General features: G+C 46.4%; 1 protein-coding gene across 3 annotated transcripts in view; it reads left to right on the plus strand.

Annotated features, from left to right (window-relative positions):
* Positions 1-14,981, plus strand: part of ARAP2 (ArfGAP with RhoGAP domain, ankyrin repeat and PH domain 2) — a 1,740,202-nt gene that overhangs the window by 1,365,030 nt on the left and 360,191 nt on the right. The gene's annotated exons all lie outside the window — the stretch shown is intronic.

Below are 14,981 nucleotides of genomic sequence, written 5' to 3' on the forward strand. Positions count from 1 at the left end.
AATTCTCCACATACTCATGAGTAGTGGAGGCATTTATCAGTGTCTGCTCTTGGGTCCTATAGAGCAAATGCTGAGGAAGCACCATCTTGCGCCCAGTCATCAACTCAAATGGTGACATTTTGGTTGCAGATGAAGGGGTAGATCTGATAGCCATTAGGACCAGAGGTAATCGGATATCCCAACTTGGCCCAGAATCTGCCACAAACTTCTTTAATATGCTCACAATTGTCCGGTTATATCTCTCTACTGCCCCAGAAGAAGCTGGTCTATAAGCAATATGCAGCTTTCTCTTGACCCCCAGTATCTCCCACATCTTTGTCATTACTTCACTGGTGAAGTGGCTACCTCTGTCTGACTCAATCCTTTAAGGTAGACCAAAACGGGAAAAGATGTGGTTAATCATCAAGGCAGCTGCCGTTTCTGCCTTGCAGTTTGGGGCTGGGAGACATTCCACCCACTTGGTAAACAAGCATGTCACAGTCAATATGTACTTATTCCCCCTAGCCGAGCGAATCACAGGGCCTACAAAGTCGATTTGTAAATCTGACCATGGCAGTGTCATCCCCCGCTTTTGTAAAGGTGCCTGGTGTGTGAGGGATGTCGGCTGAAATTGTGCACACACAAGACAACCCTTCAAATATTGGTTGAGGTCCTGGCCCATGTGTGGCCAGTATGCAACCTCTCTTAAGATTTCCAATGTTGTGTGAAACCCCCTATGACCGGCGGTGGCCGCATCATGGGCGTGACTTAACATCAGGCTTCGGAATGAGGTAGGAACCACCCACTGATCGTGGCCAGCTTTGGATTTCCTTACCAGCAAACCGTCTTGGATCCGGAACATTTTTGGACATTTCATCAACACTCTTAGGTCCTCTTTCCCAATGTAATCGGTATCCGTCAGGGGAAAGTTCTCAGGGTCCTCAAGGTGCTGGTAAAATTTACCAATAATTGGATCCCCCTTCTGAGCGGTAATCAAATCAGCATCAGGGGTCTCCTTACTCCATTGTGCAATTGAAAGGTCGTTGTGAGCATTCGTCTGGGACCTAGTGATGGCAGTGACCTGGATTTCCCCCAACAGGGACTCAATCTCAATTAGATCCCCTTGGATGGCTCCGGTTTTGGACAGCTGATCAGCTAAGTCATTTCCAGTTTTGTCTGGTCCCTCTACTTTGGAATGACCCTTAATCTTTTTCCAATAGATGGTCATCCCATTCGAGGTGACCAGATCATCAATGTTTTGGATCAACTTCCCATGTTTCAAGGGTTTGTTGTTAGCACATAACATGCCTCTGGTTTTCCAATTAACCAGGTGCTCCACGAACCCGTTCCGTACATAATCCGAATCTGTGATTATGACCAGTTCGTGGAGTTGATGCTGGACAGCAGTGAGGATGGCCTGATGCACAGCCATCAATTCTGCCACCTGACTACTTCGGGGACCAATTTTGTATCCAGCGGAGGGTTCTGGGGACTCATTCACCCATGCATTCCCTACGCCAGCCACCAGTTCTTTCTCCCCGTCGTTGTCAACATGGTAAGAGCATCCATCCACATACACAGTGGGCATTCCCTCACACTTGTCTTCTTCAAAGACTTTGTGGGGGGAATTAAGGTATGCCTCCATGTTGTCCTTTATTTTTAGACTTTCGTCCTTGAGACAGTTTTCTCTGGCACAATCATGCAAGTCAGCCAGACCTTGCGCGAGGGGACTCTTCTTGTTTTGGCCATATCTGACCTCCACAGGAAAGCCTTGCATTGACAGAATCCAGGAAGTAATTCGGGAATTACTCACATTTCCGGCCCGGATTCTGTCACTTTGGAGATATTGCAGAGGCTGGTGTGGAGTCTCCACTATGATGTGTTCCCCCTGGATAAACGGGCGGTAATTCTTCAATGCCCACACCGTTGCCAGGAGTGCCTTCTCACAATCGTTGAATTTTTCCTCCACAGAGGATAAAGTTTTGCTCGCATAGGGGATTACTTTATTGACCTTGTCATGCTTTTGATATAATACTGCCATCAAGCACGTATTAGAGAACCCTGTCTCCAGGAAGAACTCCTTGTTTCTGACCGGGTAAGCTAGGCAAGGCGCTTGTGAGAGGCTTCTTCTGAGTTGTTTTACTGCCTCGGCTTGTTCTGGACCCCATTCCCACTTGACCCCCCCCTTCAGGAGATGAATCAGGGGTCTGGTGATCTCTGCGTAGCCCTCAATGAACTTTCTGCTGTAATTAGTCAGTCCAAGGAGGCTCCTTAGTTCCCGCAGAGTTGTGGGGTCTTTCAGTTTCTGAAGTGCTTCCACTTTCTTTTCCTGGGGACAAAGACCCTGAGGATTAATCTCATGCCCCAAGAAGTTAACACGGGTTTTACACCACTGTGCTTTCTGAAAGGAAAGTTTTGCTCCGGCGGCCCTCAACTGTGTCAGAACATAACGGATCTCCGCTATGTGTTCCTCCACAGATGAACTTTTGATGAGGACATCATCTACATAAGCCAGGTTACCCCTCGCACCCAGGTCGGGCATGGCCTTATGTAGGAAAATGTTGAATTCATTGCCGGAGTTGAGGTATCCGAAGGGAGTCCGGGTCCATGTGTACTGCTGGCCCCCAAAGGTAAAAGCCAGTTTGTATTGGTCCTCCCTACTGACAGGCACGGTCCAGTATCCATTGGTCAGGTCTATTGCAGTGAATACCTGAGACCCCTGAATCTGGGCCAGCCCTTGGTCAATGTAGGGCAGAGGCCATCGGGAAGTATGGACCCGTTTGTTGAGCTCCCTAAGGTCGGCGCAGAGTCTCCACTGGCCGTTTGGCTTTAATATTCCCAGCACCGGATTATTGAAGGTGCTGTGGATGGGACGGATTATTCCCCGGGACTCAAGGTTCTTAATTATTTCAGTAAGGGACTCCATGGATGCGAGAGGCAAACGATATTGCTTCACAAACACAGGAGTCATGCCAGGGTCCGTGGGGATTGTTGTTGTGTGGATGTCAGTGCGACCACAGTCATACGAGTCTACCGCAAAGAGATCTTGGAAATCCAAGAAAACTTGTTTCAACTTTTGCTTTTGTTCCAGAGTCACACAGGCATCAGCTAGGTTGACTCTCTCTTCCACCATCTGCCTGAAGCCTGGAAAGACTTCTGGTTTGGCTATCTCCGCGGCCTCCTCCAGCTGGGTGGAGAAGTCCCTGGTCAGAGTGCTGATTTGGACCGGAGGCTTCAGGTGGGCAAGGCAGCCTTCATGAACCTGGAAAATCACCTCATCCCTCCTGAATTCACAAGTCACATCTTCCTTACCATAAGGGCAGGAAGTGTACACCAGGAAGTTCCCCCCATGCCGGGTAAAAATCCTGTCTGGTGTTGTATTGTCCTCACTGTCACTGTCAAAACAGTCCTTGGGGATTGGTCCTAACAGTTCATTTCTAAGATCAATGGAGAAATGTCGGTCATCAACCGCCATTCCAATAATGGTGCCTGCGGCTAGAGTAATACTCTTTAAGTCGCTGTTATCCACCTCTATTGGAATGGTGTCATGTTCTATGTTGACTAATGGTGTTGGGTTTACCCCCAACCCTTGCTGTTGGAGAGAAGCATTTAGATGTATGTAAGCATCAGGGTTTTTCAACTCTTGTCCCCTTTTAACTTTCACTTCCAGGGAGAATTGTCGGGTCCTTTCTGGGATGGTGACTTCCTCTTTAACCTGAATTTCAACTGCATAAGGTAGCAATTGAGCTGACCTAAATGCTTTTTCTGGATCATCAAAGCCCATGGGATTATCCGCTAATCGGGACCAAGCTTTGAAGTTTATTAGGTCCAAACTAATGGCAAAGCGATTGAGAATGTCACTGCCTAAGTAAAAGGCGGCAGGGACGTCTCGCACGACCCAACAATTGTGGACTATGCTCTTGTTGCCAATGGAGATTTTGAGCATACACCTGCTTGGCAGGAGATGTTTGGAATTAGGTGCTTCCAGGTCCATTTCCCATTTGTCTATCAGTTTGAAGGTGGGAATGGCTGGATCTTTTGGGAGTTGGCGAAACATGGCTTCGCTGATGAAGCTCTTACCGTTGTTCACACACACTCGAGCGAGAACAGAGTCCTTCCCATCATTTAACTGAACAGGGATGAACAACTGCTCTCCAATTTGCTGAATATCAGCCAGGCTCTGAGCTGATTTCACATCTTTCTGGACTATAGGAGTGGGAGTTTCTGATTGTGGATTAGTATAGAATTTCAGAGTGTTTCTTTCCAGCGTGGAATACCACCTTAAACTGGAAGGAAGGTTGATTTTCAGAAACAGAGAGGACCCCCCATCACCAGTCTGTTGTCCTACTGCTATTACTGTCACGTCTGGAATCTGGTTGTTCTGGAAGTGAAATTCTACTTGGTCAGATTTTTGTTCAACCATGTGGCAGGTGCCGTTTAAACTAACATGGTTGACACTCTGTTTTAATTTTATTGGTCGGCTAGTCTGGGTCCAGAGGACCTTGTTTACGCAATCTATTAGGGGTGACAACCTTCTCAGGAGGTCATTCCCTAGTAAACAAGGGGTGCCCTCTGGGGTCACAACTATGACCGGGTGTTTCAGCTTGTGTCGCCCAATTTTAATGTCCAAATCTGCCGTCCCCTCGACAGGAATTTCCTTCCCGTCAAAGTTCTGGAGTTGTCCAGGAAGAGAGGTGAGAGGAATTTGGTAATTCTCTCCCCTTCCTGCATTCAGTTCATCAAAGGCCCTTCTGGACAGAAGGGTAGCTTGAGATCCAGTGTCCACCAGTGCCGAGATTGTACCCTGCCCCTGTACTTGTACCGGGGCATAGTATCTTCCCTCCTTCTCCTCAAGGGGGCACAGATAATGTACATTTTTGGACAACTGGTGGGCTAATTTTCTGGTTTTGGACATCGCGAGAGAAGAATTTTGGGCAGAATTCTGTGGAGAGCCTTGGGAATCTGAAAGAAAAAGTTGGCAACTGGAGATCAGAGCCATTGTGGATTCCCCTGGTTCCAGTTCTGGGCCGCCCCCCCTTTTTGGAGGCAGTCACCAGGATGGGTTTGAACCAGGGGATTTTCTTGCTGTTGGTTCTGGGATGAGATGGTGGGCGGCGGTAGCTCAGTCTCCACATCTCCCCAGTCTGGATTTGCATCCCTAGGGACCCATTTTTCTTTGGGAGGAGTTCCCCCCTCTCTGAAGGAGAAGATCCTTTTCCCAGGATCCTCTGAGGATCCCTCTCCCTCAAATTGGAAGATCTGTACCTCCTCCTCAAACTGAGTCTGTTTGGGTCTTTTGTTTCTCCTACCCCCCCTCTGCTCCTTAGGAGGCAGACTTTCAGGGGCAAGAGATTTTGTTTCCGGTTCCTGGGTTTCCAGGGGCTGTTTACAAGTGAGGAAGGAAGCTTCCTCCAAGGCTTTACACCCCCCTTCCCTTTGTGCCTCCTCCCTGGGAACCGGTGAGTTATCGGGGTGCTGCCCCCGTCATTGTTCTGGAGCACCAGGTCCAGAGTTGGGTGCGTTCTGCGCCGGCATGCCGATCTGAGGGTTCTGCTGAGCCCTCAGTATGTGACCCAGATCCCGCGCCATGTTTTGAACCTGGCGCTCTAACTGGGAAACCCGCTCAGGCTGATACGGGGCCCTGTTTTCTCCCCTGGGCTGATCCCGGGAAGGGTAGCTATCCCTCCTCTGGTAATACCCCGGGTTGGGAAGATTTGGGTACCCCTCCACCCTTGGCCTCCCCTCTCCCGGATTCAGTGGTCTGGGCTCAGGGAATTGGGGAAAGAAGGATGGATGGTTTTGGGGCTGAAAGTTGGGTGGATACCTGGGGAAAAAGTTCTGCCCAGGATTTGGAGAGTTTCTGCCCTCCGGTGGGAAGTTAGGAGGGAAGTTCCCTGGGTTAGGTGCTTGGCTGGATCCCCCCCCTTGGGCTGGAGGAGTCCACACATAACCCAGGATGGGTCTGTTTCCCTTGTAACGGGGGCTTACATAATCAGGAGAGCGAGGGACCCCATTTGTGGGGCTGCCTCCCTGGCTCCCTGTCTGTGACTGGCCCGAGGACCTTCTGGGCCTAGCATTATTAGGTGCAGGTAGGTTTTTAGGCCCCCCCATCTCCAAATCCAAAACGGGGGTGACCTTTACCTCTGCCACCTTGGCAGCAGCAGGGGTGGTGTTGGCTTTGGGGTTTTTCTCGGCATTACTTTTGCTATCTACCGGTTTCTGCACCTCATAGATCCGGGTAGCCTGTTCAATGACCCAGTCTAAAGATCTTTTCTCGTGAAAATCCCTCACGAGCTGGGTCATGATATATTTGGGCAAGGCATGGAAAAACGTATTAATAAATTCCCTGCTATCCGTGCGCACCCTTCTTGTGGTCTGTGCAAAAGCACGCTTTAACTCCTGCACAAATTCTTGTGGGGCCTGATCCTCCCCACATTGCAAATTGTAGGCTGCCTTGCGAGCCTCTTGAGGATTTCTGTGAAAAGAAAAATGTTTCAAGATGGCCGCCTTATAGGTGGACCATCTTAAATGATTTTGGTCCTCCAGCCCTGCAAAGAAACTGGAGTATTCCGGGGAGAAGGTCCACTTTACATATTGAATACAGCTTTGGCTGTCCTTCAAATGGAAAGTCTCCATCATTTGTTCAAACAACTCTAAGTGCTCCCAAACAGAATACTTAGCGTTCTTATGGTAAGGCGTGATGACGCTCCTGATCGCCTTAATCTGCTTTAAGGGGTCCTTAAGCAAGGCCCTTTTTGCCTTATTGGCCTTTTTGGTTCGGGTAACCCTTGTCCATTCTTCCTCGGACTCAGAGGCACTGCTCCCAGAGGTTCCCGTCTGTTCTTCCAGGTTTTCCCGGATTCTGCGAGCCTGGGAATGGCTGGCAGAATGTGGGGACCTGGTCTCCTGTGTCCTGCGCAGTTCAGAGGAGTCTTCAGATTCCTCCTTGCTGCCAGGATTTGATGGGTACCCCCTCCACTGACCTAACTGGGCAGAGGTTTTCAGGATGCCCTTTATGGGCCTACTCTCCTGGGGTTCCCCATTGAACTGTACTGTACTTGGGTGCCCATACCCAGATGCCCACCCCTCCATTCCTGAGTGGTACTGGCCTATGAGCCCCATACTCTTAGCTGGATAGTGATCTGCCATCCCTGCGGCCCTGTGCTCATGTGCGCCAGGGGACATGGGGGTGGTAGAGTCCAGGGACTGGGGGAGATGAAGGCCCCTGGTGTTAGGGCTCCTGCGGTTATGGTCAGGAGTCTCTCTTTCCCAGCGGACCTCATCTCTATCCGCCCCTGCTCCCTGTTGCAATGCAAGAGCCTGCATTTGTGCTTTCAGTTCCTCAGTCAAGGCCTTACTAGACTCTATCAGTCTCTCCTGCATCGCTACCTGTTGTTGGAGCCTATCATTGTGTTGACAGAGGGCCTCATTTTCCCTCTGTGCTTCCTGGTTGGTCCTGGAGAACTGGGCCAGTCTTTGCTGCAGGAGGGTTACCTCCTGAGCTGTGTCCCTATTGGCCTGCTCCTTTCTTGCTAGAGCATCCTCCACCCTCCTGGTGTGCTCTAGCAAGTTCTGGTGTTCTTTTTGGAGGTCACCCAGTTTCTGGTGGGTCAGGTGATTTTCTTCCATTTTTCTTTTTAAATGGCAGACTTCCTGGCCTAAGGTATCCCTTTCCTGACTGAGAGCCTGCATCTGTGCCGCCAGGTCGTCCCTTTGCCTTTGGAAGGCACCAGCATTCTGGCGCTCCTGATCAAACTCTGCCTGGGTATCCAGATCTTTCAGAATTAGTTTGTTGCTCTCCGCCTTCACTCTATCTAGGTGGCCTTGCAGGGTGACTACCTGCTCAGCACATACCCTGGTGAAGTCCAGTTGTTGCTCCAGCTTTTTCTGGTTTTGCAGTAGGGAGTCCAAACCTTCTTGGTATTCCTTCTGCAAGGAGGCCAGAAATCTGGTATTCTGTTCTACCTTTTCCTGTTGCAGCACATCCATATCCTTCTTTATTTTAATGATGTGCTGCCTACTATCATCTTCTGACTCCTGGCTCCTCTGCAGCCTCTGCTCAGAAGAGACCAGGTCAGATTGGACCTTCTCTAACGCCATCTGTTGCTTATTTGCCAGATTTTGGCTTTCAGCACATCTATCCTGCATGTCTCCCATATATAGGTACAGGTATGCCGCTATCCTGGCAATCTTATTGTGTTCCTCTTTGGCTTTAGGAGCCATATATAGTTCACTCAGGGCCACATGTAATGGACCCTGATCTCTCCATAAGTCTGACCCTGTTTCAGTGACCTGTCGCGTGATGGCCTGCAACCAGGCATCCTGGCCCTGTTCGGTCCATTCACCTCTCACAAATAGCTTATGCAAGAGGTGCTCTCTGGCTATTTTCATATCTACCAAGGTCGTCATTCTAGAGATTGGTCTCTGTCCTGACTTACAGAAGTTAGTATTTTATTTTTGCAGAACAGAACTTTTCTTGGAGTGTCCCTTTTGAGGAATGCTTCACAGCGTAATGCAGCGTGGTGATCCGACTGGATATGTGTATCCCGTCAGTTAGCACACTGTATTAAGCTGCACAAGTGGTATTCTAACCCAAACGTCCGGCCCGAGCCCCCAATTTGTAAGAGGATTCAATTCAGCACTACAGCTAAGTTAACGCCTAGTCTAGAATACTGAATGAAAACCCTTATTGATATATCTTTATGTCCAGTTCATGCGTTCTGGATGACTACCCCTATATAACACCCCTCTCTTGGAATCCCCCTGACCCCCACATATATCACACTTTATAATAAATTAATAATTGAATAGCACACTTAATCTGATATGATAAAGATCAACAACGGAGAATCTGGCACTAGCACACTTCTTATAATCACTAATGAGTTGAGATGAAATGGATAATGTAGCACACTGGTAAATAGGAACAAAAGTATAATGTGGTAGAGGATGCTTTATGTAAGCTCAGGTGGATGCAATATTCAATGAATGCAGTACAGAAAATACTCAATATGATTTCAACCAAACAATGTGATCACTTTTCTCTGGCAATCCCCTCCCCCCCTTGATGCAAGGCAAGGAAATGGAAGGAAAACACACAGTTCTCAGAAATGCAATCAATGTAAATCAGTTCACCCCAGCAAGCTTAGACTACAGAAGTTTGAAAACACAGGCCCAAATGCTTTTATATGTGCTAGCAATGGATGAGAAATATGCTGGAAATGCTTTTAATTCCCTTTCAGAGGTTCAGGGTGAGTGATAGCTACTCTCTATGAATTCAGAATCACCTTAACAATGCTTTAGTAGTAACTAGCAGGTAAACAAAGTTTTTGGCAAGGAAAAGCAAAACTGCTGTCTTTTTACACGTGAAGAAATTTGCAAATCGCGGCAAAATTCGCGGATGCGCCGAGTGCTATTACAGAGGAACCACAAGGACTATCTCTATCGTTTTGGGGTCCTAGGAAAGCCTAGGATCTCAGCTTCAAAATGAAAGTTACTGCAAGTCTCTAGCACAAACGGTTGCGGAGATATGAGCGATTAAATAAAGGTCATTTTTCAGATTTGAAATTTTAAAGTTCAAAAAGACAAGTGCAGCTTGCAACTAGGAAATGACAAGTGACAGCTTTACAAATGACAGGTGACAGTTAGGAGGCAGTTCTACTTAGATTAAATAGATTGAATTATATTATTTTAACTAGGAGATTGGTTCTGCACAGTTTTCTAGGTACTCACACTATATTCTTGAGTGAAATGGGCCTCGCCATGGATCTGGTCAGGTTTTAAACTCGCCTCTGGTCTCTGCACTTCACAGTGATCTGGGTCAGCTCTCTCTGGTTCTCTGGTCTGGGTCTCTAGTTCTGGATAGATTGAAGTCTCTAGTTTGGCTCTCTGGAGGTTTGATGGAGGTAAAGTAGGGATTTTTCCGGCAGAGCGTCCCGCTGCAGATGGAATTGAAGGTCCCTATCTGTCCTGTCTGTCTGCTTTTATGTGTTTAGAATGTGGGTGTGTTCTAGCATCATTGACCCTACCTCTCTCTCAGCTTCTAATTGGTCAAACTTCCATTTATCATTTGATTGGCGAAGGAGCTGTGAGTCAGAGGGATGTCATTTTATGGCTTGCAGATAGGACACTCCTCTGTCAGATTGCACACATTCTATATTTGATAATAAAAGACATATTTCACAGTTACACAGTTGCTTGAAATTACATATACATGGTGTGGCTGAATTTAGCCATGTCTCTGTCCAAATCTGCTGTTTCTAAGAGCTTGCATTCAGAAATGGCACATAATTGACTTTTTAACTGATTTTTCAATTTCTGACATTGACCCAACTTTACATACATGTGCGCAGGGAGTATGGACATTAACTGATGAAGTTTCAGATTTTTAACATGCATACATTTAGAGTAATATCCACTTTTCCGCTAAAACCCCCCTGAACATACCACCGGTTCTAAAAACCTCTTAAACTGTGGGCAGAAAAATCAGAATCAGAATTATGGTATCATTTATAAAATTTTCACATGTCCGCTCTATGAATGATCCATCTTTTTAAAGTTATGTTCTGGCTCCAAAGGGGTGTGGTTTCCTCTCAGCACAAGGTAGAAATACTGGTTTATCCAGTTCTGCCAAGCCAGCTTGCTCTCACAGGCAGTGCCCCTCCCCTTTCCTCAGGAGGAAGCCACTTTTTACGACCATTTACGACTCCTGCCAATAAAACCTTTGCCTGAGCCAGGACAGGGCTTTGTTCAGAGCTCCTGTAGAGCACAGGTAATTCAATTATCAGGTAGATGGCATATCCTTAGTGTGAGCAGCAAAAGGGCAGCTAGGCCTGGGAACACAGCTGTGACTCAAGTTTCACTCCTGATGGGGTAGTTGCCAGGCAGAATTCAGTTCCTTAATCCAGGTTTCAGATAGAATGTCACTTTTTGTTCCCCAGTTCCTGCATTCAAATAAAACTAAACATTTTTACATATGCAGCTAGGATGCTGATTCTAAGTTTAAAACTATGACATTTAAACAATTGCAACCTATGTGACACTCAGAAGTAGGTCACTCAGTCAATTTAAACATTTTCGATTTTAGTGTCTTTAAATCCAGTGCAACTTAAACTGCTGCAATCCACAGCTCAGCCAGTCTTGTTATAAACCTTCAAGTCACTTCAGAATATAACTTTACATTGGATCCACCTCTCAGTAAGTCTTTCTTTGGCTTGCTTTGGGTTCATTTATTCAGTTTTCTACAAAATCTGGTGGTTTTAAAACGCCGGCTTTTGGATAGTGGTGAGTACTGGTACTGCACCCCTTTTTGGGATTTAAGAAAATGAATTCCCAACAGTTATGGGTTTGCTTTTGGCAATCAGCATTGCCATTCCCAATGGTTTCAGACTACTGTGTGGGTAGTCCAATGGTGGTTTTAGGCAGTGTCCTTCTGTGCCCATAACATCGGCAAAAATGGGTGGCAGCCTATTCTTCATGCATTTCCCTATGCATTTTCTGGGAAACTCTGGCCATCATGATGTTTTACATGTCAGTACTGCACAGTTTTGAGGTAGGGCTCGGATGCATGGGTAAATACATCCCACACCTGGCAGGATGGGATAAAGGTGTTATATGAAAGGGATACCGGGTATCATCATCTGGCATCCCACTCCCCGAAGACTCCTCACCCATGTGATCCTCTCGCACTGGTCCACCCCCAGGAAACTGGATCCAAACGCAAAGGCCTTGTCCTGGCAGCCTGTATGTCAGATACACAGGGACCTGTGGGTGAGTCACCTTCGGGTTTCTCACATAATCCAGTTCATATGATCTGTCATCCAATCACAGACAGTATATGTGGAGTTGCCAATTGATTGGGAAGCAGACAAGAGAGTGCGGTTGGAAACAGCCACCTAGCCTTATTTAACCAAAGTCTGGAAAGATGAGTCTTGATTCTGGGAATGACTGATCTCATGCCCTCCACACTCACTCCTCAAATGATGCAAACCACCAAGCAGGTGATGTTGGAGGCTGGCCTAAACTGTTATGATGCTAGTGTGGGTGATCAAAGAGCTATGGCATGAGCTCTCATATTAGAATGATTTATTATACCAGGGCATGGCTGGTCGCTTGAACTTTGTGCAACTCAGAAAATGCACATCCCCAGACTTGTACTTTGAAGCCAGACCACAAATAGTAGGTGAATGATCAGGGTCTAAAAGTAGTTTGGCAGGGTGGAATATATGGTGAAAGTATGTTGTGTCAGAGGTGGCATATGGTTGGTCTTTTGTACATTCCTTCAAATCACTGTGGGGGCACAAACAAGCATCAACAGATCGGAAGATAGGTAGGCAAGCTCTAATGTCAATGCCCACCTAGCCTTCTCCCTTCTACCATCTGCCTTCTTGATAGGAGTGTATTTATCTTGGTGCACAGCTAGTTGCTGTTGACTTGTAAAAATGCCATGCCATTGTATGAATATATAACCACATTAACTGCACGAGTACCCATATACGAACACTCCTCATGCTGGCTTTGCCCATAATGCCAGTAAAAATCGAAATTTACCGTAGGAAATCATGTTCATTTTGGCTGCACTAACATATGGCAGTAGGCCATTTAAGAATACTCATGAAATTGGCTTTATCCATAATGCTAGTAAAGATGCTATGAAAACACTGCAAGAAAACATGCTCATGCTGCCTGCATCAATGTATCATTGTACCATCCTTCCCATCCCATATCTAAGCACAATGATGCTCGCTTTTCCCATAATGACAGTAAGATACCTTGCCTTTGTACACAACCATGTTCATGCTGCCTCCACCCATGTATCCACCCTCCCACCCTCCGGAGCCTTTGGCAAGAACACACCATGTTAGCTCTGTTCATAATGCCAATATAAAGGTGTACCACTATACAAAATGACATGTCCATGTTAGCTGTAACACTGTAGCAGCCCTCATCAGAGTCTTGTGCCCCGGGCCCACATGCAAGCACAGCGAAATGCATACACATTCAAACGTGCACATACAACAATCACACTTTCCCATTCACAGGTGCATCCATGCAACATGCACACTGCTCTTACATTCATACGTGCACCGATACATCATACACAATGGAGTCTCATGTACATACTCACGCATAAAACAAAATACAGTTTAACTGAACTCTCATTCACAAGCCACACACTCACTTGCACATATGTGAAACCTTGCATTCACGCATTCACACATACATACACATACAACATGTTTTTTTCTTACGTGCTTCGGTTCTGCCCTCCATATGCCACCACACTTCATGCCAGGTTGGCTTTCTGGCTCCCAAGGATTAAGCAAACAAAAACCAAGCAGCAGGGAGAGCTTACAGTTTCTTGACATGTACATTGGAACTGGGACTCCACCGCCTCACCACACCAGTACGCTCATTTGTCAAGTCCATTTATCTTGTGAGAAGTGTGTCTTTTCACTACTAGTTTGTTACTAGTGTGTAGCACTGTAGGTCAATAAATGCAAGGTAGCTAATTAAACTTGTAGTGGGTGCAGAGACTGAAGTCAATGGGCAGAGGGTATAGTGTCTACCACCCCCTGCGCATGCATGTATGTAACAGTATCAGGGGTTGGCCATGTACTGCTGTGCCAGTGGCACACGCCCATCTAGTAGTGTGTCTGATAACATCCTATGTCATCCGTTGAGAACACAAAACGATGTCAGTATTGTAGGACTCTTGCTTGAGGCATGTGTTCGTGAGTGAGGTTTTGTGAGAGGCTTGCTGCACAACAAAAGGTCACAAAGTAATGTATCACTATGCTGGCACACACAAACAAATAATCTGCTCACAACTTTTGTACTTATTTATTATTCTGATTTATTTTGTTATAGTTTACCTTTAATTTGAATTTGACTGCATACCATTGATGTTGTATTCTCACACACTGAATGTGAAGCGTAGCGGAACCCACACCTTTGGACAGTTGCCCCGGGAGTTCATACAACCTTTGATCCCAATACCATTCCTCTTATAGCTCTGCACCCCATAGTATACAGGTCCCATGGCAAATTGAGTCCAGCTGTCACAATACTAGGTTTCTCTTCTCTGTCAAATCTTCAGCTTCCAATCTCTCTACACCAGTCATCTCGGCTATTCAGAACAGTTGCTGAGCAGTTCCTTAAACTATAATTACTGCTGGATACAGTCCCTCATCTTTTCAGACCACCGTTGGTGAAGGGCCATCTGACTTGCAGTGCTTCAAGGCCATAGCAAATGCCAGTCAACGCTATACACATATATGATAACATAACCTAATGCAAATAGCAGCTGGGTGGTGGGTGGTCATAATTTCGAAAAAAAATGTCGACAGACAAAAATGTCGACAAAAAAATGTCGAAAAAAAAATGTCGACTTTCGTTTTTTTAATTATATATTTATTTTAGGGGTTCGGGAGTTAAAAAAAAGGAAAAATTAAAAAAAATAAATAAAAAAGGGGGGTTGGGGGGGAACCCCCCCATTTAAAAAAAAAAGGCATTGAAAAAAAAGTCGACATTTTTTTTTTCGACATTTTTTTTTCGATATTTTGACTTTCGACATTTTGTTGTCGAAATTATCACTGTAAACCCAGCTGGGTATTTACAAATAGGCCGTGGAGATAGCAAAGGCCTATCTGATCTATTTCTTACTCCCTTTTGATCCCTGTCAACCTCCACCTCACCAAGACTACCCGCGTGCAGTAGTACAGCGTTCCTGACCTGCTGCATTCCGTACTGCAACACCATAACTGATGCGAAATGCACACTGCATCACATCCTGTGCATCCTTTTGAAGGGGTTAGAGCGGGATGCGAAGAACCACGTTCGTGCTCATATTTTGGTCACTCAAACTGGCTTACCTGAATATATAGAAACGTTGCCAGTAACTGACATTTTTTGCAGCTCCTAAGAATATACACCACCTAACACCATGAGTGCAAGGCATTAGTCCTGCAGTGTACTGTGGAGCAGCTCAGCTCCCCCCTTGT

This window comes from Ambystoma mexicanum, chromosome 6q, assembly GCF_040938575.1.
Source record: "Ambystoma mexicanum isolate Mex_15411 chromosome 6q, UKY_AmexF1_1, whole genome shotgun sequence".
NCBI lineage: Eukaryota > Metazoa > Chordata > Amphibia > Caudata > Ambystomatidae > Ambystoma > Ambystoma mexicanum.